Source organism: Gallus gallus, chromosome 6, assembly GCF_016699485.2.
Source record: "Gallus gallus isolate bGalGal1 chromosome 6, bGalGal1.mat.broiler.GRCg7b, whole genome shotgun sequence".
Lineage (NCBI taxonomy): Eukaryota > Metazoa > Chordata > Aves > Galliformes > Phasianidae > Gallus > Gallus gallus.
The window spans coordinates 35,319,764-35,345,719 of record NC_052537.1 but is presented as its reverse complement, the minus strand read 5'-3'; the positions used below and the strand labels follow the sequence as shown (position 1 = coordinate 35,345,719).

Here is a 25,956-nt window from a genome sequence, read left to right as displayed (position 1 = left end):
CTATCGTTGATCTGATTTTTGTTGAATAAAAACTCCTGAAAAAATATTTTATCACCAGGACGAGGTGATACAGCATATTCTAAAATATGTTTCAGGCTGGGAATCGCCCTACAAATCCCAGATCTGCTTTTCTGCACCTCAGCATTCATCCAGCGGTGTCGGTTGACCCCAGCAGGCTTTGGGTTGGGATGAAGATAGGACTGGGCTGCTCAGCAGACTGAAGCTTGGGAGAACGGTGTGTAGAGGGAAGATATAGCAACACGCAGATGATTGTTTGTAAGAACAAGCTCTTGTTGCTGCTTATTGTTGGAGAAGCGGCTGTGTGCACCGCGAGTAACAGCAGCTCCAACCAACGCTCCATGTGCTGGGAAGCTGATGGAGCAGAGCTGACGTTCTCACTAGTTAAAGACCACATTCTTCTCAGATTATTGTCTTGATATGCATCTTCTGATCTTTGTAAGCTCCTTTCTTCATATTTAAGCTGCTTTCTTAGTATTTAAGCTGCTTTCTAATATTTACTAAAATTTCCTAGAGCTTTAACACTGGTATTAATTAGGCACATGTTTTAAACTTCAATTAGCCCTGTTAAATACTGCATTATTTTATTGTCTTGAATTTTTTGCTATGTTCCGTAAAAATATCACATTGTTACTTTATTTCAGAGCTTCAAAACTCGGCTGAGGTTCTGAGAGATGAATGTATACACAGTTATAGGCATTTTGGGTATATATATATGGGTATTTCGGTAATGTCATCAGAACTGTCAAGAATGTGTTGGAGCTCTCAGTCAGAATTTATTACCTTGCATGGAACTTCTATGTTCCTTGATACCACATTCTGTTGCCACTTTGTGCTTACAAAGAATTTCCCATTTACTGCTCCAGCTTCAACTGAGGCTGTGCTAAAGATTCTTCATTAAATTGCCTTATTCAGATTGTGACCGCATGTCATTTCCAATTAAGAGTGTGTTAACTTGTGTGAGAAGGAGCCTCAGCTGCTAGATGGAGGTGATAAAATGCTTTTTTCTTTTTTCTTTTTTTGGAAACAGCAATGAGATTGGCACACATAATCCCTAAATCCCTAAATATGTTGATTGTGACTTTCTTGTCAGCTGTGTGTCCCAAGACTTCTTTGTACGCTGACTTCACTAATCTTCTGCAGTGAGAATTGCTCCTGTGTCATGGAGGAGCATTGCTGGGACTGGGATCTCCTTTTCTGGATAACAAGCATAGCTTCAGGTGGAATAAATCCACTAAAGCACGTGTGTTGCAAATAGGATAGAGGACTGTGATTTTCAGCCACATACAAGGCAGACCAGCTGCTGTTCTACACACATGTAGGAAGATGTTCCTCTTCGCCTTACAGGACTTTTCCCAAATTTCCCAATAGTAGGAGGACCCAGCACTGAGTGCTGCTGCTCAGTGCCTCCATCCATTTTGCACTGAAGCCAGTGGTGATTTTGGAGCACGCATTATTTTCAAACACCATTTGGGATGCTTAACGTTAGCTGGGGGAATTTCCTATCTACAGATAGGACAAGGGGGAATGGCTTTAAACTTACACAGAGGAGAGGTAGGTTGGGGGTCAGGAACAAATCCTCCACCCAGAGGCAGTGCAGCCCTGGCACTGCACAGAGCTGCGCTGCCCCATCTTTGGAGGTGCCCAAGGACACAGCTGGGCCCGGGGAGCCTGAGCTGGGGGGGCACCCAGCCCTCGGTGGGGGAGGGGCTGGAAGGGCTATAGAGTCATTCTGACCTCAATGTGTAACTCCATGCTTCTTTTGGGGGAGTGTTATTGATGGTGACTGAAGTTCTTCCTAAGAAGGAAGGTCTGCAATGAGACCACCTCCCCATCCCAGGATGTCCCCAAGGCACCGATGCTCAGGGACATAAGTTCTTTCCTATGAGAGTGGTGAGGTGCTGGAACAGCTGTCCAGAGAGGCTGTGGATGCCCCGTCCATCCTTGGAGGTGTTCAAGGCCAGGTTGGATGGGGCTCTGGGCAGCCTGGTCTAGTATTAGATATGGAGGATGGCAGCCCTGAATGTGGCAGGGGATTGGAGTTTCATGATCCTTGGGGTCCCCTCCAACCCAAGCCATCCTATGATTCTATTCTATGATTCTATGCACTCTGCTGGGAGGCAGGGTCCTGGCAGGAGCCCTGTGCTCGGGGGCTGGGGCCACAGAGCTCTGCCGTGCTGATCAACCACTGACTCCCAGTGGGATTCTGGGGCATTTCAGGATGAAATGCAGTTCTCTGAGGGGGGAGAGAGAGATTTTTCAATAGAGTGTTAGGTTAAAAATAAGGCATTTATCTTCAAAACTGCTAGAGTGTTTTCTCCTAAAAAATATTAAGTGAGTCCTGCTGTATGGGGCATTCAGGCACTTCTGTGGTTGTTCTGTTTCAGTCTTTGTAGTGCTTCTCACATTTATGCAAGCAGGGAGCTCGCCTTCTGGGCAATGGATATGGGGAGAAAATCAAATTGCTACAGCCTGATGGAATACTAATTCTTGTGTTCTTTCGAAGGGACAAAATCTCCCTTAATCACCGTACAAATGTGATCCAGGAGGTGGTGAAAGGGATGGGTTGTCGCTTCCAGATTCCCAGCATCCAAACCATATATCCTGTCTCACAGGCAGAGGAGACAGCCCCAGACCTTTTAAACACTTGGATTTATTGACTGACAGCCTCCTAAGCAGCCTGAAGTTTAATTTGGAAGCTGTCAGGCATACGGCTCAATTCTTCAGCATCCATCACAAGCACAAGCTGGCGGTGTGTTGGAACCTACGGATTTCTTTTTTACTTCATTCTTTGGGTATAGAACTTGCAGATTTGGTTGCAGCCATACCTCCTCAGTGCAGCAGTGGGGCTGATGGACAGCAATGTGTTTGTGCTCGGACACTGCTCCTTGTCTGGGGATAGAACAGCAGGTCACACCAAATGCCCTGCATTCAGAGGCTGGGAAGGAATGGCTTCAGAGAGAGCAGAATCTATTTACATGTTGGCTTTAGCTCGTTCCCATCTGTTTTGGGGATCTTTTGAACCTGTTGAGCAGGGCCAGGGAGGCTTTTTTTGGCTTTTGTTTTGTCAGGCGGGGGTGGTTTGAGAGGCACCCAAACACTTCAACTGCTGCAGAAATCAGAAGCGTTAATGAGGAAATAGTTATGACAGATCTCCTTCAGCAAAGCTGCAAGTGCCAACAAACAACCCGTCAGTGCTCATTGCTGGATGCACCCACAGACAGTGCTCGCTGCTGGCAGAGTGCTCTGTGCATGCTCTCCTTGCTGTTCTTGGGCTTCTGTGCAGGGCTGGGTTGCCAAACGTACCTGCTATGGCCTGCGTGGTGTTGTCAGCCAAGTGACGGTGTTTTCATGTTGTTCCTCACCAAGGCCAGGCTGGATGGGGCCCTATGCAGCCTGGGTTTGCAACTCTGCCCATAGCAGGGGGCTGGAACTGGGGGATCTTGGAGGTCCCTTCCAAGCCAAGCCATCCTATGATTCCATGGTTACACCCCCAGCCCTGCACACTTCCTCCAGCAGTAACATCTCTGAGCAGTGCAGTGAGCGACGCTGGTTGGGCACAGGGGTGAGCACAGCGCTGCAGCTCTGCCAGTGACACGGGGCAAGTCTCACAGCTGGGGGATGGTGTCTGCACTCCCAATGGCTGTTCACATTGCTATGAGATGGAGATAGCATGACAGCTGAAGGCCTTTCATTTTATGAAGTCTGCACAGAAGCACCATTCAAAGAAACGCAACATCGTTGAATGCTGTTGATGGGCTCTACCTGTTTGGTGGCACTTTGTTGCCAGCAGCTTTTGGGGGATGATTTCTCAGCTCCCAGACCCTAAAGGTTTCCTATCACCACACCAACATGTGGAAAGCATCACTCATCTCACCCAGTGTGCTGTGCCAGAGTCACCCAGAGGAAGTGATTGTGGTGATGGGAGAGGTGCTTATTGCTGGTCAGCACAGGAGCCTGGCGAACCAAGCTTCATGCTTCTGAGCAGCCAGCCTTAGGAGAAAGGGTGTCATCAGGAAGGTGAGTGCATTGCAGAAAGGGAGATGTTCTTGTATCCTAAAAGCCAGTCTGTGGTGGCCAGTCCCATAAATCCCACCTCCAAAGATAACACAGTGCAGTAGACTACCAGCCCATTGCTTACAATGTCTGCTCAAGAGCAAAGTTTTTCATGTGAAGATTTGTAAAATTCATAAAGCACAGAAAGTGTTTTGCAGCATTTTTTATGAAAACGTTTGCTATCATTTAACAAAGGATAACAGTAGTAAATCCATAGGGGTGGGGGCTTAGCAGTTTTGCTGTAGAACATAAATTACCTAAGTTGTTTAGGCAATTACCTCAATTAGCTGTGCAATTTAAATTTCTTGGCATGAGTGATGCCATTTAGCCTAATGAATCCCTTTTATTCCTGATAGAAGCGGTATCTCCACCAATCCATCTGACACCAGCCCTGTGGCTCTGGTTTTTGCACCCCAGGGCCCTTTTGCTGTGACTGTGCTGGGTGTGTGGTGAGGAGGGAGCAGAGCAATGTTCTGCATTCTGCCATCACCTGTTCAGCATCTAATTAACACTGATGGTGGTACCAGCATCTCTCCACGAGCTGAACCAGCCTTGTCACAAGTGAGTGCTAACCGGGCTAATGCTGAACGTGTTTTAATTGGGCTCATTTATGTAAATAGAGTAAGAAAAGAAGGGGAGGTGGGTTGGTTGGGTTAATGGTCAATTTGTGTTTGGGGGGTGGGTGTTGTGTACAGGGGGGTGTTATGTGTAGGGCTGCATGGTGATGGGCAGAAAGCTTGCTGTCAGTGCAACTGATGGGCAGAGGGAAGGGCTCTGTTTAAGAAAAAGGCAAATATAAACTGTTTACTTGTGCTTCGGTTTGTCTCTGTTGACTGTGCTCAGCACAGCAAATTTGCTTAGGGACTGAAAATTTGTTTATAGTTAGAGGTGCAATAAAAACTGTTTGCTTTGAAGGCAGAGTGTATTAGTCAGGGATAAGCATCCCGCTCCTTAAGTAGATTCATCTCTGGTAGATACTGATTTCTAGGTGCTCTGACAGGTCGGAGGGCTGGCTGTGCCGTTAGGGCAGCTGGTGGTGATCTTGTGGTGCCTGCATGCATCCTGGGGGGGTTCCCCAGGGAGAGGGGGAGTCCCCATCCCTGGAGGTGTTCACACCCATGGGGATGTGGCACTGAGGGAGGTGGGCAGTGGGCACAGTGGAGGTGGCTGGGGGGTGTCTCTGATGTCTTAATGATGCTATGATTCTGTGATTCTCCTTCAGGACTGTGTGTGCAAAGAGAGGTTTACTTGCTCCATCAGGAAAGCAACAAAGTGCATTTCTGACCTGTGTGCCCATGTCTGAACTGAGAGCCAAACTCTTGACCATTTGGGTGAGCATTTCCTTGTGCCTTCCATGATGGGAGGACATAAGATCTGAGGCAGTGATGGAAAAGTCACAGTAATTTTTAACATCACTGAAGTGATGTACTGCAGAACCCGAGCAGCCACTGTGCTGAAGTTCCCAGCACCAGGGAAAGGGTTGTTAAGCACTGGAATGGGCTCCCCAGGGAGGTGGTTGAGTCATCATCCCTGGATGTGTTTAAAAACCGTTTGGATGTGGTGCTCAGGGACATGGGTTAGCGGAGGGCTGTTAGGGTAGTATGGTTTGGTTGCAGTTGGACTTGATGATCTGGAAGGCCTTTTCCAACCTGAGCAATTCTATGATTAGATTTGCAGCAGTGGTGTTTGGGTCTCAGGTCTCAGATGCGCTGGAGGTATGGCCATGGTGAGGCTGATGTGCAACAGTGGGGAGAGAGCAGCCCAGCCTGCAGGTACACAGAGCTTCCAGGTCCTCAGCACTGATTCCTTAAAGTGACTCTGATGTTCCTTCTTTGTCCATAAAGAGCACAGAAGAAATTAAATTGCAGGAGGTGTAAGCAGTATGCCTGCAGACATGGCGGAGGAGGCTGCGGTATGGTTTGCATATCGCCCATTTGATTCTCCTCTCAGTAAATTACATTATTTTCATTTTCTCTTATTATAAGTGCAACCTCATCCTGGCTGGTGCTCTCATCTGTCAGTCTGCAAGATAATTCATTTAACTGCAGCTGCTCCTTACACCGGGTTCTGTGCCTCACTCTTGGTGTTGTAATTCCAGACACATTCTACCCAAGAGATGGCATTTTGGGTACTGTTCTGCCAGCATTGTGCAATGGGAAGTTATTGCTATTGCTACTTTCATAACAAATTCATCCTCGGTCAGAAAGGTCCAAGCTGGAATATAAACCCTGCAATTATCAATAATGCAGCTTGAAGGAAACTAAAGCTTGCTCTCTTTTGGTGTCATACGCTTAAAGTGTTTTTTGGACAGACAAGGCAATCCCCTAAAGACAATAATATCATACATGTGATTAATATGATAATTTACTTGATCTGGCAATGGTGTGTGAATGTGAGCACCTCCTTGGCTGTTAATCCTGTGAAGGATTAATGGGAATAAAAATGCCATCACTCACCAGAGCCAGAGTGCAGTAGGGTGAGATTCCTCATAGATCATAGGATCACAGGATGGCTTGGGTTGGAAGGGACCTCAAGGATCATCAAACTCCAACTCCCCTGCCATAGGCAGGGCCCTCAACCTCCACACTTAATTGTAGAATACTTTAGTATTTAAACATTTAATTAAATTAACATTTAATACTAGAATACTTTCATCCCAGCTCTACTGGGGAGAAACATTTCCATAAACACCCCCAGAAACAGAACAACCTCAACTTGTCAAATAACAGCTGTGGTACCCAACACATGGATAACTACTGCGTTAAATCCAGATATAACACAACGAGGATCTGGGTAAGTAATTGTTTCATATCAGTTTTTGACATTTTAAAAGCTCCAACTTCAGCAGGCTGATGGTGTGAGCAGTGTGCTGGGCTAGGGCTCGTTTCCAAAGCAATGGGGGAGATGAGGGATTTGGGGCTCCAGTATCTGCAGTCACTGCCGTTGTGGGACTTCTCAGCACCACAGCAATATATCACCTCTTCCTATAAGTCTGTCTTGTGCAATCTCTAAACAAGTAAAATAATTTTTTTAGCTCCTGGATCCAAGTCCCTAAATAACCTGGAAACCCATCCAGCCGCCGCGCTAATAAAACCTAATTCTAACCGATGAGCAAAACCAAGTTTTCTGAAGCAGCAGCTTTTTATCATGTCCTGACAGCGTGACAAAACCAACATGTTTTGGGGCAGCTCTTCCAGTTTGGCTGGGTTCCCCTCCAACAACCCACGCAATCCGCTGGTCCTCTCCAGCCATCCCAGCCCAGTCTGGCAGCCTGGCCTGCCTGGGGCAGCCTCTGGCACTGTGATCATCCGTTGTAATCCTCTGCTCAGCACAGGGCTGACTTTTGGGATCAGGCTTTTCGGGACCCTGTCCAACCACGCCATGGTAATCCCCCGCAATGCTGAGTTTGCCCACTCTTTATGGGTGACCACCTCCAGGAATTAACTGCTGCCATTGCCAGAAGTGATTGTTCCTTACTTGCATTTGAAATTTACATTGCTGCAACTTTTTACTCTTCTCTCCCCTTTTTAATTGTCTTTTTTGTATTTTTCATACTGTTACGTTTTATACTTGTTTTCATTAAGTCAGAATCCAAACTAAAAACATACACAAAACTAAAAACAATAATCAAAACTCCGCCACAAAATGGAAATCCTTAATGTAAAGGCATGCTCTAAAGCAAGCACACAGGCTGTGTATGCTCAGATCTATGCAGTTGGCCTTCTGGGGTCTCAGTGGGCTTCTGCATGAACAACGGGGTCTATTCTGATGAATGTGACTGTGAGAGTAGTTTGGGGATCATAACACAGTATCAGAACATGCATATAAAATGATCATTCATAATAAACTTATTAAGATTCCTTCAAGTAAAATCCCATTTACATCCTTTATTTTCTATAGGGAAATTAAGGATTTCTAGTAGTAGATTTCTTTAATTCTTGGGAGACACAGCATTTGCAGCCTTCTGCTCCCAGCATCTGTGAAACAGACCAAGGAACAGAGCAGAACAAGTGTTGGCCATATCTCTGAGATTAAAGACCATTGTATGGGAGTTGCTAAGCCACGGCCTGAAGCGGTGATTGAGCACCTGGTGAAGGGATGCAGCCAGCCCTGGGAGCACAGGTGGAAGCAATTCAACCTCGTGACTGGAAGGGGTGGACCCTGTCTCCATCCCCTCCTAACCTCATTTAAGAGCTGGCAGCCACAAGGAAAGGATGCTTCTGTGGAAATCCCTCCTTTTGGAGTGTTTAGTGAGCCCTGATCATTGGATGGGTAAGCAAATCTCTCTTTCTTTCTTTAACTGGGCTGTGACCATCACCCTTTTTGGGGGAGTAATTTAGCGCTGGGTCTCTGCTGTTGCCCTTCCATACAACCATCATCGGTAGAACCTTTTGCAGTGGTGCCTCCTGCTGTTCTTCCAGCCCAGGGATGCTGGTACAGCTCAAAGATACTGAGATAAAGATTTGAAGAACAGGCCAGATTGTGACTTTCATTTGCAGTGATTCCTGTATCATAATCCTAAAGGACAAACCAAGCGGAGCACTTCCAGATGGATTCTAGGAGCTCTGAGAGCATGCTGCCAGGGCCAGCAAGCGTGGGGACTCCTGCTCATGGTCCTGGAGGGCCCTCTGTACAACATCCTTACACAGATCTTGTTATGTTTTGGTTTCAATGTTCTTTTTCTCAGTTTCCACTTATTCTGCTTTATTACCATGTGACAGGTAGTTTTTTTTTTAGGTTTTTTTTTTTTTTTGAGGAGCTAAACCTGAATCCCGCTTAGGTGTTCAATTAAAAGCCCTACTGAAATAAATTATTTAAACCTTAAAGAGTTTACCTCTGAGCCTGGCTGACTTATGCCAAGCCACTGTGGATGTTAAGGAAAGACGCCCTCACTCAGTAGCACACAGAAAAAGGAGGTCCCTCACATCCCCTTACTGTGGGTAGCAGCTGGCAAACAAGCAGGTAGGCTGTTATGGTGTGATGTGTTCCATTGGATTTATTTAGCAAGGAGTAATGACCTGAAAACTGGAACCATTTGGACTTGGTGGTAGCAAATAGGTACACATTTTTGTGTACATTAAGAGTCCTGGAAAAAATTCAGACTATTTCCTTGTGCTGTCAAGAGCCATTAGTAGATGCCAATGTACAGTGCCAGAAGTACTATAAATTCCAGAGCAATAATAAATGGCTTTTTTTGTTTGTATCCTAGGTGACCACAAGTCTTCTGCAAGTGCTGAAAAGCAGTTTGCTGCCCCTGCATCACCAGCTGTGCAGACACGTTTAGTACCTGTGCTCGACGGACGGTGAGCAGCCACCTTGTGCTGAGTGGTACCTGGGGGGGAGACTGAGCATGCAGCCTCTGCTAGGTGCCATGCATGCCTTATTCTGATGTATACAAGTAAGTATGGTCTTGTAGTTTTTAATAGAAATATTTAGATTAGGCGAACGACTGCAAACATTCTTTGTTTATCCAATGTTTTACTTCCAGAGGCTGATAGGATCCGGCCCAAAGATGTAGGTGGGAGAATCATTACAAGAAGATATGCTGGGCTCTGCTTTAGAAGCTGGGATGTATGCTGGAGTTCTTCCTTCTGACCTGGAGCTGCCTTGCAAGCTACCATTGCTCTGACTTCCTCAATGGAACCTCATGGGTGGTGAAGTGAGTTGAGAAAATCCAAACCAAAACTGCTTAAAGGTAAAAAGTCATCTGGGAACATTGGTCAGCTGTTGATAGTAATTAAATTCCAGGCTTTTTTAATCTGAAAATTGTAGCAATGTAACCTTAACTTTTCATAAGCTACGCTCTACATGCACATTCATAAGCCAGTTCCCTTAAGCTCAGCTGAGATCTCTGTATTTTACAAGTTATTATGGGCAACAGATTAATATTAAAATTAATACTGGAAGTATTAGAATTGTTTTTTCCTCTCTCCTGAGCAATAAGAACACCTCTGTTCTCCTCATGCACAGAGGAGAACATGTGTAAATTCAATCACTTCAGCTGTGTGACTGATGTATTTTATCTTGGAGCTCTGTGATCTTCTGTCTTGTCACCATCTGCACGAAGGTTTCTTTGCAGCTGCCTGGTTTCCTTCATCCCTGTGGGCTGTGCTGGGGGTGGTTGGATCCCCTGCCTGGGGTCTGAGGTATGGGGTGTGGGCAGGTGGCTGTGGGACTGCAGGCAGAGTCCAGGCATGGGATGCTCTCAGCAGTTTTCCTGCAAAAGGACATGAATCATGGAATCATAGAATGGCCTGGGATGAAAAGGACCACAAGGACCATCTAGTTTCCACCTCCCTGCTATGTGCAGGGTCACCAACCACCAGACCAGGCTGCCCGGAGCCACATCCAGCCTGGGAAGATGGATGTGAAGATGGAGATGTCCTGAAGGAGGCTTCCAAAAGTCTCAGGGAGAAAACACTGGTATCTGATGAGGCAGTGCAGGAATCGTTACCCAGATGAGGCCGGTTCTTGGCTCAACATTGTTTGAGGTGCGTTGTGTTCAGTACCCAGACTTAATTGCTGGTTGTAATTAACAATGGAGGTGGCTGTCTTTAATCACGCCTTTTAATTAGCCATCCCATAATGCAGGCAGTTGCCAGAGATAATGCTGGCTATCACCTATCCACTGTGAGATCTTGCTGCAGCCATTGGGTGCAGTTCTTCCTCTCTCCTTTGTTGCATGGAACAACCCTACTGGCCTTCCTTAGGTCCTCCCTAAGGGCTGGTTGGGTCACCCAGAGCTGCCTGGGAAGGCTGAGATATGATGGGATGTGTTCGTGGTCTCCTGCAGGTAGGAGGAGTGGGGAGGGCACAGTGATAGCAGCAGGTGGGGTGGCTGTGGCTTATCAACTAGTGATGTGATTTGCTATGTCCTCAATGCTGGGTGCTTGGGGTGCTTCTCCAAAGGAGGCATCAAATAATGGACACATCCAGTTTTCTTATCCAAAAAATGGGTTAACTGGAGAGGAGGAGAATGTTTTTTAATATGCTTTCACTTTTTTCTTTAAGACATTTTTTTTAACAATGTAATTATTCTTAAAATGCAGCTGACCTTTTGCTTCTGCAAACCTTTGCAGTTTTGCTCCGTGATGTTTTAGTTAGCATTTGATGTAAGGCACTGAACAGTCGAGAGATTTCTCTTTGATTAAATTGACTTTATCCATACGTAGGGCTGTGCATCCACATGTAGGGCTGTGCAGGTACTTTCTGACTTAAATCCCACTCGTAGAGGGATGGAAATCTTTCAAAGCAGTAGTTAGGAAGTAGGCTCTGTCCTCTTACAGAACTGCTAAAAGGATTAATTAGCTGGTATACCTCAGCATCCACAAAATAGGAATATATATATACATATATGTATATATTGAATACGTAACTGAGCACAGAAAGATGGGAGAGCCCAGAGCAGAATGCATCAGCCCTTCTGCTTTGTGGAGATACTACAGTAGTCAGTTCATCAAATTAAAACAAATGTTTTCCTAATGTGGAGTTATAAGAAATGATTTTATTAGTGTGTGCACTTAATTCTGATAAATGATTGCCTGTGTCCTCCAAGATGACACAAAATGATACCGTGTTGTACGGCAAGCAAAAAATGTGGATCTAATCAAATTTCTGGGGGTTGTCACAACATTTGTTCAAATAAACACAGTGTAGGGCTATAATCTATCATGCATCTCGTGGCACATTGCCATACCCCATCACCCTCCTTTTCTGTCACCTTTAGGCAAATCAAATGATACTCTTTTAAAGAAACAGGTATTCATTTATGTAACTGGTTTCTGGTCTCCATTAGGTCTGAATTTGAGCAGCAATTGTGTTTCTGTGGGCTGTGTTTTACACCTGGGCCCGAAGTCAATTCATTATCTGCAGTTCAGAGCACGAGAATTAATCGCAGCTTGGAGGCAGCCCTACAATGGGTGAAGGAACTGAATCCATGGGCACTGCGGCTGCCCTCCTGGTGCTGAGCTTCTGACAAGCAGCAGCTTCCCTCTATTCCTTGTTAGTTAAGTAACACCGATGCTTCCAGCAGTTTGATGGGGTGAGGAGGTCCTCAGCCTTTGGATCCCCTAATTGGGAGGAGGCATTGCTCCCGCATAATGGCACACTTTGCACTGCTCCCATGGGCACACTCCAGTCAGCACTGGCATTTTGGGGAATTACTCCCTTATTTTTCACCGTTTTCCTCTCTCTCTCCATTCCAATTGCAGATGCCTCTTCTGCCCTGCCTCGTGTTGGAAGAACTCCTCGTATCTGTGCCTGCCTCTTCTCCATGGTGGTTTTAACACCAGGACTGCCACACCGCTCTGGCTGAGGCAACAAGGAAGGCCACAGCCTAACTGTATTTTAAATAACCACGTAATGCTTCAGTATCTCAACTACTTCTTGTGAAGCAGCTTCTATCATATCTGAAAGATGAGTTATAATTTGGAGATTGGCCTTGGTGATCTCCAGAGGTCCCTTTCAACCCTTATGGTTCTGTGATTATCAGTCGTGGGTAAGCAGAACTGGCAGCTGAATGAGGTACTGGGGCTTAAATGATGCACTGAGCTTGGGAATGGTCTGAGGGCTGGTACACCTCTACAGCAGTGCTTTCTATTTGTGTTCTTCAAGCACGTTTTTGCTGGAGAACACACAGGGCCACACAGTGATGGATGGGGCGTGCTGTCATTTTGAGTCACCGGCATTTTGGGATGGAATAGGAAAGCTCCTTAAAAGCAGCCAGTGTCACATTTGCAGCTTCATTTTCATGGGCGAATATTGCTTTGAGACTAATGTAAGCTCTATGTATTATTTGGTACTGAAAGTGTGCTATGGAATTTCATTTCAAAGTACTCTCAGGGTCATTTATGCACATATAATGGGTGGATAAGTCAAACAAAGAGCCCTTCTCTGCCACTCTGGGCACCAGGTCATGCTGAGGCATCCATGCTGGGAGCCAGAATAGATACCAGCACAAGTTTGCTGCTTCACTATCCTGCTTTCTGCCCCAAATACCCATCTGCTCAGCTCTGCTTCTGCAGAGCATGGAGGCAGTGGCTGAGGTTTGTGATACTGAGGAGGAGGGGAAGGTGGCGCAGTCAATGGTGAGGGCTGATGTGTTCTGGGGGCAGCTGGTAGGAAGCTGGCATCAGTGTGCTCTGTGAGCCCACCCTGAGCTGGCATTTCATTGAGAGCCTTTTTAGAGGCTGTGTGTTGTTTTGTCTAATAGAAAACAAGCTTTGCAAATGAGCTGCTGAGCACTTTAGCAGGGGGTATTTTTTTTTTGCATGTTTGCAATATTCAGTTCAGGCATTGACAGCTGTGAACTTCACAATGAGACTGACACTTGAGATCTGTGTAAAGGTCAATTTTTTAATTGTGCCTTATAGATAAAAGAAATATCTACATCGATATAGTCTAATCGCATTGATTTCAGCACGGAGTTTTCAATTATTATTCAGAATTCTCTGTTATCTCGTTGCAGTCCCACAGCCTTAGCAGGCAGTGCAATGCTCCGTGAGATAACCTTTAACTCATGCTGCTGGGTCAAAAGTGAGTTGTGATGAGTACTCCCTGCCATTCCACAGTGAACTGTCTGGGTAAGGAAGGCATCTGTTGCTGCAGTGCAGATCATGATGCACTGAGGATGCCTTCAGTTCTGATACGGTATATTGGCTGTTTGCAGGTCTGCTGGTGCACAAATAAGCCAAGATCTCTTCCATGCAGGAAGCTGCACTGCAGGGCAGTGGGAGGAATGGCTGTGATTATCCCATTACAAAGAGAAGGATGTCTTAACATTGGAATCATTGCTCGTGTTTTAGAGTGACCTTGTAAAGTATGGTTCATCACAGGGGGATCGATACTAAATAATAATGCTTCTGCTTAGTTCCAGTAAATACCTTGGGTTTATCTAGGAGGTATCACTCAGCTGTTTCCAACAGCTTCTATGTGATCAGCTGAAGCCAAAACACATCTGCTTCTCATAGGTGTGCCTGTAGGACTCTGCTGTTAGTGGTGTTCAGGGTAGCCAGAGGTACTCCCTGTTGTCTCAGTAGGAAACCTTTCAGTGTATGAAGGACAATGTTTCCATGAAAATATCAATACAATGGTGGGCACACCTCCATTGACAGTTCACAGCCCAGTATTTCCTCCGCACGGTTGGAGTGTGGTATAATGTCAAAGGTCTGCCTGTCCCTTGCTGGACATGGGATGGAGGTGCCTGAGGCTGCTATGGGCTGGGCAGCCCAACATCATGTATGTATATATGGCCAGGCAGGATGTGGCTCTGGGCAGCCTGGTCTGGTGGTTGGTGACCCTGCACGTAGCAGGGGGTTGGAACTGGACGATCTTTGAGATCTTTTTCAACCCAGGCCATTCTATGATTCATTCTTTGATTCTGTATAAACATTAATACATACACGTGTATAAAATATTATCACTCTGCAGCTGCATTTGACTATCATCACAGAGCTTGTATGCATTCTAATAAATTCATCAAAGGAAAAGATCAGGCAGGTGCCAAGTGCTGCAAAATGACCTGGACAAAGAATGCAGAGGGTTTAGGAGTGCTTTGCATAAATAGGAGAATTATGTGCTTCACGGAGCAAGCAGTGTTCAGGTTTAAAGACACAGATGTGTGACAGGCATTCAGACAGTAAATTCTGCACCTCCAGTGATTCTGTGATAGAAATGTGTGCCTATACCTCTGTATAATCTGCAACAATCGATAAAATCAAGCAGGTTTTTTATGAAAACAGTTTTATTGGAAACTTTTTTAACAGTTTAAGACTCTCTCTTGTAAGTAACTGTCCCTGGACTACTGAGGTGGGTGGAGGGCTCCATCCCCTCCTGGCAGCCCAGGGCTGAGCCCATATCCCTTCCAGGACCTGGCTGCAGCACCTGCTCGCTGTTTGGCAGCCTGACATGCTTTCTGGTTTGTCCCTTTGGATAGTGATATGCTGATTCAAGCTGTACAGGAGAAACCAACAACTCAACTCTGTATTGTGATGAGACTCTCAGTGCTGTATGGACAGAATGGGGAAGCATTCAAGCGCGTTTCCTTTCTCAGCACGTGGGATACAGGAGGGCAGCAAAGCATCACCTGTGATGAACCACTCATGTATCCTTCTTGTATCTGCAGGTCAGCTGCTGTTTATGTTCGTTAGTAAATTATGTGCCAACCTCATCACGTCACCCTGCAATCACAGTGCTGTGTTCCATGTGTCCAACCTCCATACATTTGTGTTTATATTGAGCTATTGCATCCTGCTCAGGGGTGAGGGCACCTCTCTGCTGCTGCACAAATTGGAGAACTTCTGCTTCACCAAAGCTCATAATGCCTTCAAGGCATCGGTTCCTCTCATAGCATTTCCCAATCAAAGTATTAAAATGAGAGTTTTATATCCAGCCAATACTCTTCTCATAGCTGATAAAGGCAAATGAGGAATCATTTATATGATTTAGGTTATGAGAAGAGTATAGGAAGAGAATATAAGCAAAGCATTTATTTCCCACCTGTATAGAAATGAAGCTGCTGTTTCTAATAAATCCTACTTGAAAAGATGGCACTGTTATGAAAGAACGGAGAGAGAGACCTGAGGCTTTACCTTCGTGCTGCTCCAGCCCCCAGGAGTTCAAGTGGGTTTTCTCTTTCCCAGCCCTTGAATCAGCAGGCAGAAACTGTGGGTGCTGGCTGAAAGGGGGAGGATGCTCTGAAGTGAGATGTAGCTGCACCACAGCCTGGAGGCAGAAGGAGGGCTGTGTGTGCTCAGGGCTGCTGGGGGGGGAGGGTGGTTCGGAAAGCAAAACGATCCTATTCAACAATAGAGGAGAAATTAGGAGCTTGAAAATAGCAGCAAATTGGAATGAAAAGAATGCCAATTACCAACTTTGATCCCTCTTTTCTTTATTTTTGTTTGAAAGAAATATTTTGTGATAGGCACATCTTGAAGTTTTCCACTTTTCTTTTGTTTTAAGCAGTGGGAGATTTGGTAAACCTGTCCTTTATCCTGCAAATTCCCACCCTGAACCCTTTGTCCTAAAACTTCTGACTAATTTCTAGGTATTTTGAATACTTAAGTTTGAGAAGACGTGGGAACTGACGACTTCTGTCCTCCGAGGAGATGGCATGAATTACTGGTAGGTAGAGGTGGCATGGGGGGGCAGTGATGGGGTTGGGGGGGATGCGGTACTGTGTTGGGCAGCAGCTCACTGCTCTGACAGTAAATCTTGGTTCCATCCTTGGCAAAGTTCTGCAGGAAGGGCACCTCTGCACATGGCTAGGGGAGCAGGCTGCTGCTACTGAGGCTACCCAGTGCTGGTTATAACAACCGATTGTAGGTTGTTATACAATACATAGAGGTTGTACATATAACAATACATATAACAACCTACAATCGGTTGTTATAACCACACGGATCAGGCCAGTTTTTCCCTACAATATATGTGTGGGGGCAAAAGTGGCTTAAACAACAAAAGAAAGTTGCTGTAATGTTATTTTTAAGATTTCTGAGAGTATTTCTCCTTCCAAACGCAGTGATGTTATCTCTGTTAGTGACATCACACCTAAAAGAGAGATGCCATTGGGGTTAAAGTTAATCCATTCCCATGGTGGGAATGGGGCTGCTCCAACCTGGAAGCACAGTGAATGCATCCCAATTCCTACATCACCCTAATTTCTACATAAGGCTCTGACAGCTCTCTACTGCTTGACACGAGCTACCAGGGCTGGTGATTATTCATTTGTGCTGGCTGTTAGTGATAGTAATAAAATGTTGACAATGCCTTCGGGTAAAGCTTTCAAAAATGCTTTTTAATAAACTGTGGAAACTGTTGTTTCAGCAATTGGAAAATAATTAAGAAGCAATTACAGAAGCAAACAGAAATCCTGTGCGTACAGCCAGGCCATTAAAATATGTTCTCTAAGAAATTACCACAACCACGCTGGAAAGAAAAGCGACATTTAAATAAAGTTATGGTTATAACAAACTAAAAAGGAAGAAAAAAACCAAAGCAATTCGTCCTGGAAAAAGTAAGTACTCATCTGCCCCCCCCCACACTGTCAATCTATGCTGGTTTCTCTTTCCTTAATTTTCTTATGCAGAGTAATAGTTGTACATTTTGCACTCCTTTTTCTTACTTTGTTTTTCAGCAAGCATTGGCTGCTCTGTGACTGTGCTGCAAACGGGAGTGTGTGCAAGTGGGACACGAGGGGAGAACAGCTTCATGCCTCCCTTCTCCAGCAAGCAGGTAACTGTGCATTGAAGTACGCCGGTATTCTGCTGTTGTGCTGGGAGTGCCTCCTGCTCCACGTATGGCAGAATGAGACCCATTGCTCACCACCCCACACGGCATATCGCTGCATCGATCAAACGCTGCTGCAATAAAAGTCAGGCCCTATCCATGTGCCAATACGGAGGGATGTTTCTGATTATAAATTCTCTATGCAGAGTGCTGGCTAGCTCATTGAAAAGGCAGAAATCAATGACATTAGCACTCATAAACCACATGCATTGTGACTGCTTCTCAGAACAGCCCTAATTGGCATATGTCTGTCTTATTGGCCTGCCTCATAACAATGCCCCAAATGATTCATGAGACCAAATAAGAAACAGGTGCAACCAAAACAGCACTCTGTGCCAAAAATTCATCTCTTATGTAAGGAGAGGGGCCAAGGGCATGGCTCAAACTGCTCCTTATCGACTCCAGGATGTGACTTCAACTCCCTGAAAGAAGCATGTAGTGAAGTGGGGGTTGGACTCTGCCCCAGCAATAAGATGAGAGGGGAATGGCCTCAGACTGTACAGGGAGGGTCAGGTTGGCTCTCAGAGCAATGTCTGCTCCAGAGAGCAGCCAGGCACTGGCACAGCTGCCCAGGGGTGGGCAGTCCCCGTCCATGGAGGTGTTCAGAGCCGCGGGGATGTGGCACTGAGGGGTGGGCAGTGGGCACGGGGGGGGGGTGGGGGTCACAGAGGGCTTTTCCAGCCTGAATGGTTCTGTGATTCTAATAATGAGCTATACAAATCATCCCAAGGGTGAACCTGCTGTCTAGTCACTGAAATCTATTGAGTGGGTATTTGGGTTGCTTTTTTTAGGGTTAATTTATTTAAACCTGCATGGGGTTGGATTGAGGGGAAAAAAAGGAAATCGAGCTGATTACAGACTTTGTTTCTCAGTAAGATAACTGAAACACTGGTCTATCTGCTATTTATTATACAAAATGGGCATCTTGTGATTTGCTTCAAATGAAAAAGGGACTTGAATGGCATGGCCAGTGGTCACGGGCCATGAAGAGGGGATGATGGCACTGCACTGTGAGCCACCACAGCCCTGCATCATTCCAGCAAGTCACAGATAAAAGCTTAAACGCTTGCCCCCCACTCTTTGCCATGTGGTCCATTAAGTTAGCTGCAGGCAAAGGGCATATTTGTCAAATGCACATTGTGCTGACTCAGCATTCTGGTTATCTGTTGGGCATTCAATTTCACCCTGGTGCAAAGCCTTTTTAGTTTCCCTTGGCGAATAAATTACAAATGCTAATTTCTGCTCAGTTGAAGAGAAGATTAAGGCAGTGTAACAGACAGGCATGCCAAAATATTTATTGAATAAGTTGCAAAAGCGAAACAAAAAGGCTGTGTATTTCAAACTGAGTGCTGAGCAGGGCTCCAAGCTGAATTTAAGAGCAGCTCCTTTATTCACCCAGAATCCAATTTAGTGCGAGTATATTATATCCAGCATCTGTATGCTGAAATCCACTGCTGAATAAGCTTCTAAAATTCTATTTTCTGCAGTTTCAGTGCATACTTGCACATATGTTTCTTAGTAAATCACAGTAATGACCCTAATTCCATGAGGAGGACCTAAAGCAAATGCTGCCCCTGGGCTGCTACTCACCCATCCACAACTGCTCTACGAGGTTAGCACTTGTTTTCTTCTCTATTTCCATCCAGACTGCTGTAACTGAATGGGGAGAACAATCTGAGAACTGTTAGAGAAGTATTTGGGATGTAACAGCTGCATTAATACCTATTTGGGGTCACAGTTAGAGAAACGTGCGGTTCTTTCAGTTCACACAGACGTGGTGGGATTTCTGTTAGGCAGCCACAGAGAATTAAAAGCTCACTTTGAAAAGCCCTGGATGGGGCTGAGTGACAAATTGAGCTGCTTGTAGAGTCACCTGTATTTTTATATGCGCACAGGAAAGGCAGATTTTGTTCTGTTTCTGACAAGCAGTTACTGTAGCACCCTTTCAGTTTTGCAGGCATTAGAGACTTCAGTTTGCTGCACAAAATAATGAGTTACGCTGTGTCTGCATTAAACAACAGAGATACATGTCAGCATTTCCATGTCATCCTTCTGTCACAGTAAATGAATGACAGTACAACATATGGGCTCATTAGGTAACATCCAACAGGTTAATAGCCATCGATGTGTTGGATTTCAGTTATGCGTGTGTAAGTGTTTTTAGATATGCCAGCAAATGAAGCCGGAGGGAAGAAAATTTCACGAAAGCCAAAATAATTTGAGAGAGCATTTGCAAAAATGAAGTGCTGAATTTAACCATTTCAGTGCATGTTGAGCTGCAAGCAGTAGGAACAGCCTCGTGCAGTTCTCATTTTCAATACGATCTGCTCAAAGAAGTTCAAGTGGATAATAAATACACTTCAACAAATAAAGATCTGTTTGAAGAGAGCTTCTGGGATTGTGGGAATAAAAGCCTGAGGGTAACTTCAGTCCGATCACTGCTAAAATCCAGACTGTAACATTGAGGTGATAAACAAATGAGACTTAAGGAGCCACAGGCCTTGGGATTAAGAGTCAGAATAAGAACATGAGGTACATTTACTTCATTGTGCAATGTAAATAACCCATTTAAAAATTAACGTTGTTGCACTGACAATGCATTGCTAGATAGGAGAACACATGCAGTCATTGTTCTCCCCGCCTCTTTTATTTTACTTATACTAACCCCTTGGAGCAGCCGGCTGCTCAGCCGTGATAGCGATGCTCACAACCTCCTTCCTTCCCAGAAGTCTCCACAGTCTCCAGGATCTTGCTCCAGTGACATCCACTGCCAATGTTTCTCCACTTAGAATACGTCCTGGCATCCTTGTGATTATCTTCTGCTGTGCTCTGTTCAGTGGATAAACCGGAGGCAGTTACTGACATATAAAACTCTCAGTGGTCAGAGCCACCAAAGCTCTGTAGGTGGATGTGAGTCTGTGAGACTGGCTTTGTAAACTTGGGTTGTGTGTAAAGGGGAGATGTGTCTTCAGTGTCTTGCAACACCAATGATTGCTAAAACCAACATGAAGCCCGAACTGCCCCATGCAGCGTTTGCTCTCAGCCCCTGGAATTAGTCTTGAATTCTCATGATAGAAGGATGTGCTCATAATTCAGAAAGTAAACATACACAGCTACCTCTGTGCCTTTATGGGGAGGGTGACAGAGCACTGGAACAGGCTCCCCAGGGAGGTGGTGGAGTCTCTTTGTATGGAGATATTCAAGACCTGTCTGGACACCTACATGTATGACCTATTATAGGGTACCTACTCTAGCAGGGGGTTAGACTTGATCTTTTGAGGTCCCTTCCAACCCCTGTGGTTCTGTGACTGTGTTTCTGTAATACACACAAGCAACACCTACAGTATACGTAGCTTGATGTACATAGTCTTATATGTAAATGTTTATATAACCACGATTTAAAGTCTGATCATATTTCCACCAGCTTTCTCTCTTGATCCTGATGCAATGCACTGTAGCATGTCCTGGCTGTCTGTACCATACCCTTTGGCCTGATATCTGTGGCTACATACCTATAGCGGCTATCAAAGAGGGGGTGGGGGATCCTGCTTTGCCACAGGGACATGATTAAGATCCCCTTAGCACATTGACCATGACATCTGCAGGTCATGCACCTATTGCTGGGGGGACTACCAATCCTCCAACCTCCAATCATCTCCCCTAGGTGCAAGTAGGCCACACCACATTGGTCCTACTTGCACTTTCCAAGGCCATTCTATTTTATGGGTACCAGGTTCTAGGTTTTCAGGGGCAGGGAGCAGAAGATTATTTTAATTGCCAGTTTGGGGTCTTACCTGATTATCGGTGCCCATAATTTGGATCCTTAGCAGGGAAGCCCATGTTGCCTGCAGCATCTTTAGGGCATTGGGTCTGCCATCTCTAGGCCTTTCATTCAGGTTCTGCAGGGCTTCATAGAGTCTTTGTCCACCCCTGCAGGGACTGAGAGTCTGTCTTCAGGGCAGTCTTCAGAATACCATTATAGCATTCAATAAGGCCTGTCCCCACCAGATTGTATGGCAGATGGAATCACCACTCAATGTTGTTTTCTTCTGTCCAGCACTGTACCACTGCACCAGTGAAATAAGTCATCGAGAGTGACCAAGGGACTCGAAGTGTTCCGTAGGCAGCCATCATCTTGGTAAGCACCTTAATGGCATATCCCTGGTTTGCTTTGGCACTGGATAGCCCTGCAATAGCCCATTTGCTGTGTTGATGCAGGTCAGGGCATATCTTCCATATATCAGGCATCTTCAGGAATGGCCTACAAGCCTGGTCTTTACAACTTCTGTGGGTTTATAGCCCACCCTTTTTTTTTTTGTAGATAGGTAGCCAGTAAGACTGCTGCCTTTCCTAATGCCTTCAGTGAGTCTGATGTCAGCATGAGATCATCAATATAGTGGTACAGCTTGATGTTATTAGAATTATTTCAGTCTGCTAGGTCATGCGCCACTAAGTTATGACAATATGTAGGCAAGTGCACATACCCTTGCGGCAGGAACCAAGAGGTCCACTGCCTGCCTCCCCACATAAATGCAAACTGAACTTGTAATTCTTTGTGGATGGGAAGGGAATACATTTGCAAAGTCTAGGACACACTATTTGGTTTCTAACTCCGCACTCAATGTATCCACCAGGGAGACAATATTGGGTACAGCTGCATGAATGGGCAGTGTGACCTTATTCAGTTCTACATAATCCACTGTCATTCTCCATGTGCTGTCTGACTTCCACACTGGCCATATGGGGGAATTGGATGGGCTATATGCAGGTCTTATGATCCCTACTTTTTCTAGCTCCTGAACCATTCTAAGTATTTCCTCTTGACCCTCTGGGAATCTATACTGTTTAGTACTAGTAATCTAGCACAGAATGGGCAAGTGAATACGTTCACGTTTCACATGGCCTCTTAATATTGCCTGCACTACCTGGAAACTAATACATCTCTCTCTCTCAGTCTGAGCTCTCCTATGGTCATCTGGAGAGTCAGACCCCATAACATGTCTGTGCCTGTTATATACTTCAGAACTGGGGCAATAGACACCTTACACTCCTGGTGTGGAAGACACCCAACTTTAACGGTGTCTGGGTTACAGGCACGGTCTATGCCCCAAACCCACCAATCACCACCTCATCTCCATGGAATTTGGTTGGATCACCATAAATAATTGACATTTCTGCACCCACATCAGCTAGTGCCATAACTCACCCTATATTCTTTTGGGACCAAAACACAGTCAGTTTAATATAGGGGCCCCCAGGCAGGACTGGAGGCCCCAGGTACAGAGGGGCTAGCATCCCTTTCATGCAAGTAGCTGAGAATCGCCAATTCCTTTTCCTCAGGTGACTCTGGCATAGAGGCCTGGGTCAATTCAGGAGGCTTTTTGCTTTTATTAGGAACTAGGAAATTTTCCAGGTTCCACGTTGTTGTTGTTGTTTCGGTTATTTTTTCCTCCAGTAATTCTCACCCCTGCTTTTTGAGGATATTTTGAAACTTCTGCTTCAGGGTCCCAGTAATCATCCTGCACATGATTTTTTTAAGGTAATCCACATAAATAAGTAGCTGGCATACCAAGTGCAGTACTGTAATGCTATAACGTGGTAGAAAGCACAGCAATAAGGGAGAGTGGCACAATCCTAGGCTACACCAAACGAGAACAAGCCCAAATGCAGCAGCCAGCCAGGGATGCAAAAACAAAGGAAGAAAAACTGCTTACCTTTAGAAGGCCTCCAGGGAGCAGAGATCTCAAGCAAGATGCTTTCACCTCCACTGCCAGCCCTTAAATGAGGCCTGGGAAGGGGAGGATCCTGACTCCACCCTTCTGGTCACTCAGCTGCATTGCATTGCATTGCATTGCATTGCATTACATGCACCTGAGATCCCCTGGGCTGGCCCTGCCTTCCCACCAGGTGCTCAATCACTGCTTCAGGCCGTTACTTAGCATTGCCACTACAGGTCCCCCACATGGAACATTCCTTTTACTTCCCAGTTAAAAGTACTTGTTTAGGTTTTTTGTTTTTTCCCGGTGACAAAGAGTGATGCTCAGTAGCCACGTTTACAGAGTGCTCAAATCCCTACCGACAGACTGCTTTTGTCATGAAAAGCAAAGTTGTCATGGTGACAGAGCAGCCTGATGCCTCACTGCACGGAAGTGCCAGCAGGAGGTGGGAGCGGAGGGGCACATGGGGTCAATGAGTGCGGTCCCGCAGTCACCCGACTTTTCACAGCATTAACAGTGCATCTCTCGGATAACGGAGGTAACAGGATGTGCATAAGAAAAGTGGAAACTTCTTTCATTCACTGCTGATGGGAGAAAAGGAGTCATCTGCGGAGTTATTTCAACAGAGAGATATGTGACCGGCATCGAGACGAGAGCCATGACATTCTTCTGACAAGTAATATCGACAGTAATTGGCTTCATCCCTCTTTCAGTGGCTCTGTCGTTAATGAGATTTGTGATCTAATTTTTCATATCTCTGTCAGATCTGTTGGGAATAATTTTTCTAACAAACATTTATGGACATAATATGTGCGCATTCATCGAATACGTCCCTTACAATCCAGCCTTCTCCAGGAAGTATTTCTATTCTGACAGATGAGTTTAATAAAAATCTCTCTGAGCTGAGCATTCTGAAACATAAGAATTCAATAATAATAAAAACTTAACCTGCTCCTTCTAAATACAGAGCGAGCATCCTCACTTGTAGCTCTCATAAACCCACTCCATGTGCGCGTGGTGATGATACACCCATCATTCCCATTTTATAAAGGAGGTGAAGGGGCAAAGCGGGTTGCCAGGTTTGCCTGACAGTTCTCTCTTAAGGTTTACTTACAGCTGCTTGCAGAGTGTGCAGGAGACTGCATATGAGCCCAGCATCAGTCCTGCAGGAGTCAGCAGCCAGGCACAGACTGGCTCCTGGTGCTGCCTGATGGAGAGTGGCCGCTGGGTGGAAGGAGCTGCTGTTCCCTCCTTTGGACCCAGAGTAACTTTTAAATCATTCTGGGAAGAAAGGAATGGCATATTTGGTGTCTCAGATGTTCCTTGAGCAGTACGACCTGCACAGAAGTGACGTATAGTGGACACAAAACAGCTCCTCAATTAGGGAGACGTAGGGGCAGAATCACATCTCCCCAGCAGAACTCAAGAAGCCCTTCTTAGCACTACCACTGCGCAACCGAAGGTATTTGATCTGAAGTATGAAGAATGATTTAATCAGACAGATTAACCTACCTGGTGCATCTGAAACACTTCCATTCCATCGAAGTCCATCAACAACATAGGCTTTAAGTGGAGTTTTAAAAAGTTTATGAGAAGAATATGGAAGGAATAAGGAGAGTGACAATTCAGCACGTTTTAGCTCACGTGCTTCTGCAGCAGAAGGTACAGCACTGGGAATGGGGGCACTGCTGTGACTGACCCCACCACAGGACCTGGCCACCCCAGAGCATATTTTCAAGGACTAATTTCAAGTGTATACGTTATAAATCTGCAAACTATCTCTGTGAGCCGTGCATGCTTTACATCCCTTCAATCCCATTGCCTAATATTAGTGAAAGTGACAAGACATTAACTGCATATTAATTGAATTTTTCACGGATGATTAAAATACAGAAACTGTGCAACAGATTTCTCCTTTGAGGTGTAATAAAAGTGAAGGGGAAATGAATAAATTGCCTATTTTAGAGATTTTATATATAGTGCAAATAGACATTTTCCTTTTAGACATCTCACCAGGAAGAAAGCATTTGTTGCAGGGAGCAAGAAGATGTACTGCTGTCTGAGTGTGACACTCAGCATGCAGTGACACGAGCAGACTCTGGTCCCAGGCAGGAGCACAGCCCATGGGTTTCCAGGGGGCAGGAGCAGGTACTGAGCACAGGAATCACTGCTCCCAGCAATGCAGAGTCACTGAAGTCAGGTAACATCCTCCGTCCTTAAAAAAGAAGTTGTGGATGCCCCATCCCTGCAGGCATTCAAGGCCAGGCTGGATGTGGCTCTGGGCAGCCTGGTCTGCTGGTTGGCGACCCTGCACATAGCAGGGGGTTGGAACTGGATGAGCATTGTGGTCCTTTGCAACCCAGGACATTATGCGATTCTACGATTCTATGAAAAGAAAATACCTTCCTTGGGTGACGTGCCATGATTAGCCTGAGCAGCAGAGGAGCAATGCATTTTGCTGTCTTTAGCTATTTCTCTAGCGTTATGCAATGGGAGAAATAAAGTTGGAAGCCATGCGGAGCAGCACTGCTCTGACCCTTTGCAGACTCCGGACGAGCAGAGCAGGACCTGTGAGGACATTTCTTTTTGTACCCTCACCGCACACAGCTTGCTGTGCTGCAGCTGTCACAGCTCACATGTTGCAAACCTTCTTAATGCCAGGAGAGAGCCCGTAGGCGCTGTAGGAGCTGGCTCTGCATGTGGCCTTGCTCTGTTGCATCCATGTTTGCAGAGAGCCATCCAGCCTGGTGACCCAGCCGTAATTTGGGCTCCTGGAGCAAAATCTGTCAAAGGAGGGCAGATTGAGGTTGGATGTCAGGGGAAGTTCTTTCCTATGAGAGTGGTGAGGTGCCGGAACAGCTGCCCAGAGAGGCTGTGGCTG

At 45.6% G+C, this 25,956-nt stretch overlaps 1 long non-coding RNA gene across 2 annotated transcripts; it reads left to right on the top strand.

Moving 5' to 3' along the window:
- The first annotated feature begins 1,788 nt into the window (after positions 1 to 1,788).
- LOC107053745 lies at positions 1,789 to 25,023 on the top strand. 2 transcript variants are annotated; one of them, XR_006939637.1, is made up of 12 exons: positions 1,789 to 4,635; positions 5,297 to 5,405; positions 6,735 to 6,867; positions 7,975 to 8,346; positions 9,284 to 9,472; positions 9,563 to 9,769; positions 12,285 to 16,194; positions 16,897 to 17,086; positions 17,207 to 17,304; positions 18,846 to 18,970; positions 21,416 to 21,496; positions 24,192 to 25,023. It is a non-coding gene; the product is annotated as an uncharacterized LOC107053745 (long non-coding RNA). The 2 variants fall into 2 exon arrangements; XR_005860807.2 differs by lacking the exons at positions 1,789 to 4,635; positions 5,297 to 5,405; positions 6,735 to 6,867; ... (2 more) ...; positions 9,563 to 9,769; positions 24,192 to 25,023 and adding an exon at positions 9,778 to 10,565 and having other exon boundaries at positions 18,846 to 23,750.
- Positions 25,024 to 25,956: the final 933 nt, after the last annotated feature.